General features: G+C 19.4%; 1 non-coding gene across 1 annotated transcript; it reads left to right on the top strand.

Annotated features, from left to right (window-relative positions):
• Positions 1–4,371: 4,371 nt before the first annotated feature.
• Positions 4,372–4,443, top strand: Trnad-guc. Its single transcript has one exon. It is a non-coding gene; the product is annotated as a tRNA-Asp (tRNA).
• Positions 4,444–4,562: the final 119 nt, after the last annotated feature.

Genomic DNA, 4,562 nt, shown 5'->3' with positions numbered 1-4,562 from the left:
TAACATAAATTTCAATATTAATGACTATAAATTTGACTATAAATTTATAATAATCTAAACTAATAAAATAAGAGAAAATGTTTTTTATAATTGAAATAATGCTTTTGGTGAAAGAGCAATAATCATATTTTCATGCAAAATACTTATATATTTAGTAAAATTTCATTTTTAAAATTCATGAGCTATTGTAAATGTAATGATCTTCAAATTACGGAATTAAAATAATATACTCGACATCACAGTATTCCATCCTGAAAAGGAAATATATAAAAAAATTAAAAATTTAGAGAATAAACAAGAGTACACATCAAAATCAATTTTGATTCAATCTTCAATTTATAGTATTTTCTTTTAACCTTATATTCTAGGGATTTAATAATACAAGTTACATATTTTTAATCTTCTTCAAGTACGATTTCTATGGATCTTATATTTAGTCGAATTGATACCATAAGATTCTTTTATAAAACTATTATTAAGTATGTATATAATTCAACAATCTATTATTTTTATCAAATCACTGTCATTTTATCATAACATAAGTCATTTTTTTTAATTATTGTATTGCAAACTGAACTACAATAAATAATATTATTACTATAATTTTGTAAAATTACCAAAATAAAAAATTAAAAAATAGTATATTATTAAAATATTCATAATAAATATTTAAATTAAAGTAATTAACTATTTTGCGAAATTGTTAAAAAAAAAAAGAAATACGAAAAATGATCATAACATATAAGAAATATAAGTATAAAAATGAAATTTAATTTTTTTTCAAAAGAAGAGAGATTATTACTTTAGTGCAAGTAGAACAGTAAAAAATTTAATAATAATAAATTGAATATCAATATAACAAAAGACAATAAAAATTTTACACAAATCATTATCTTCTAAAATGAATAATATTTTAGAAACATTCTAAAGAAAGATTAAAAAAAAAAAAACAAAAAGTGCTTCAATAATAATAATGGATTATCTTAAGAAAAAAGAATATCTTATATCTTAAGAAAAAAGAATAAAGGACAAGATAAAAACAAAATAATATTTTATTATTACGTTGATTTCTTTTTTAAAAACATAATAATATTAATTAAAAATTTATCAGTCTATGAATTTATCTAATCATATTATAATAAGTTATAATTTTACTATTATATATGCTTATATAGCATTTTTATTATAATAATAATAAATTATTATGTAATAATAATAAAATCTGCATAAGAACATTTTATTATAAATTATTAATATTTATATTATATTATAATTATTAATAAATTATTAACAGTTATTATCAGATTCATTAATATTGTTAATCACTTCAGCATCATTATAATTAAAAATTTCAAACAATTATTTCACATTATATATTTCATTCATAATATATTGGAATCCATTATTATTTATATATTATATATTTCATAAAAATATTCAATAATTTAATTTTTATATATTTTTCTTTAAATTACTTTTTAAAACGAGAATATAACATTAGTAAATATAATATTAAGAATTCTTGCCAAACATAAATTTTTTTATCACTTAAGCTTTTATCAAGAATGGATCATATTTTTAAAACTATTATTTTCTGTCAATGGATATTGCAACAAATGAATAAAAATAATGATTTTTATACATAATATTATTTATAAATATGAGGTAATTTTTATTAATTATGAATAAGTTTTTATGAGCAAAATTTATACATAACTTAATAAGAACTCACACTGGTTAAAAAAAGTAGATCATTAAGTAAATGATTCATAACATATATGACATTATAAGGGACAAAATAGTCTATCATATATCTTTATAGATAAAATACTTGTTACCACAAAATATAAAAAATTTATACGAATTAATCTTTAATTTATTATAAAATGTATATTCAAATATTTCAGATAATATGATATCAATACAATGATTATTGTTTGCGTATAATAAAGGTAACTACTTCCCGGTGGATAAATCGGTATAATAAACCAATGTGATCAGCTCATTTATAAATATAAAATCAATAAAAGTTTTAATTTAATTTTAATAGGTTCAATCTAAATACTTTTACAGATTTCATAATAAAAAGAAATTTCATTGCAAATCATAGTATCAAAGAAGAATCTTCGGAAATTTATCTCCTGTTTCATTTCAAGAATTAGTCTTGTCGTGAACGCATTGAATACTTTTATAATCCTTTGAGATAAATATTAATGGTCTATGGACTATAATATATATGGCTGAACAATTGAATAGAATATACAACATTAAAAATAAGTTAATACAAATTTAAATTTACAATTTAATATAAATATATAGCAAATAACATCGTGTGGAATCACATACATAGTCTCCTGCATCAATTTACTTTATTGAATGATGGACTACAAGACAATATAAGTTAATAGATACTAACGATATATAGAACAATATTAGAAAACAAAGTACATTGACAAAATAGTACAAATATTATCACACCTTTTTGTTTTTTTTTTTCTTGATTTTTTACTATTCAACGAAACAAATTATATACATACATGAATAAAAAACAATAACATAACAATAATTGAACAAAAAATAAATACGAATTGAAACATGAAAATTCCTTCACAGATATAAATATCGCAAATGAATCAAACCAAAACATTATTCTTCCAAATTTATATCAAAATTAAAAATACTTTTAGAAATAACAAAAAATTTTTTGATAGATGGGATTCCTAACATCGTCGTAAAATATCTTTTTCTATATGCATGTTACAGCATTATTTTTAATAATTACTTAAATCTCTCCATTTCCCATCTATTTAAAAGATAGTTAAATTAATAACTATTGTAGAAAAAGGCAAAAATGATAACGAGGCTAATAATTACATTTTTTGAAATTTTAATTAAAGTTTTTAAAATCATAATAAAATTGTCAATTTTTGCAAACCTAAAAGCCTTTTTTAAAAAAATATCAATTCGGCTTCTGTTAAAAATATTTTATGATTTATGTATATAATAAATAATATAATAATAAAATTCATATCTGTTGGATTAGAAATATTGAAAATTGTGTAAGAATTGTATTATACAATATATAATTATATAATACATTTTATATCGAAAGAATTATATCAAAACAATATTTGATTGAATGGAATTTTTTTTAAATTAAAAAAAGAATTTCTCATACACTTAATAAAATCATTTTAAATATTTTGCATATTTAGAAAAAATTCTACATAGCAAATAGTCAATTCAAATCTAATAAATCTTTTAAATTTTTCAATAACAGGCACAACAAAGCACAATTATTATATTTCTATTTTTAATATTTTTTTTAATTTTGTGATTTATTAAAAATGTATAATAAATAATAAATCGAATCATAAACGATTTGCTATAATTTCCGGCATGAAATCTCTAAATTTCAAAGTCCTTTATAAGAAACTTTTGGCAAAGTGCAAGATCATATCGTATGTGAAATTAAAAATCAATAGAAATACATATAAAACAATATTATAAGAAATATCTTAAGATATAAGAAATATCTTAAATAAATCTAAATAATCGCAAACTATAATGCATGCGCAGAATATTTTGATGCGCATATTAATGATATGGATAATTTGAATGTCAAAATTCTATATAAAAATGAATTCGCTTATTTATATATTTATTTTTATATTTATATATATTTAAATCTTAAATTTAATTAAGTAAATTTTAAATTTCTGATAAGAAATCACCTATTCTATCCTTCAGCCCTTCTGCTCTTCATTCATCTAGTTTAAGATAAAGCAAGAACACAACTACATAGAAAAACATATCTTCGAAGGAAAATTCTAAGAAATTACCGGACATTAGTTAGATATTCAACAAAACAAAATTAATAAAAAATAATTATATAAAATTAATTATATAAAAATTATATAAAAAAACTAAATCATATATCGATATATCTATATCGATTTATTCATTTTAAAGTTAATCTGAAATTGTTGGATAAACAAATCTAAAATTCTAAGCAATAGTCTAATGTAATACGCAATATATTCTAATCCAATGTATTTCAAAAAACCAAAGAAACCAAATATATTCTACCGAAATTCTTTATTTATGTAAATAGCAAAGTATTTATTTAAAATTCAAATAATATATTACTTATATATCATATCTTTATAGAAAAAAAATTTTAATAAAAGAATTCTTAGCAGAAACATAAGCTTTACGTTATCTTAATATGCAATTTTAATTTTACTATCCAGATTTAAAGGATAAACAAAGGATAGAAAGATAACATATAAATAATTGTATAGATAATATTGATAACTATAACTAAGATATATCTATAATACTATCGCAATAAATTCACCACGCACAATTTCCTCGGTAGTATAGTGGTCAGTATCCCCGCCTGTCACGCGGGAGACCGGGGTTCGATTCCCCGCCGGGGAGATATCTAAATTTTTGCAATTTTTCTTTTTGTTTAATATTATAATTTATAATTATAATATAAAATAATATTATATTATAAATTATATTATCACTATTATATTATAATTACTATATCATAC

The sequence above is a fragment of the Apis dorsata genome, unplaced genomic scaffold, assembly GCF_000469605.1.
Source record: "Apis dorsata unplaced genomic scaffold, Apis dorsata 1.3 scaffold_1078, whole genome shotgun sequence".
Lineage (NCBI taxonomy): Eukaryota > Metazoa > Arthropoda > Insecta > Hymenoptera > Apidae > Apis > Apis dorsata.
This window is presented reverse-complemented; position numbering and strand designations above follow the sequence as displayed.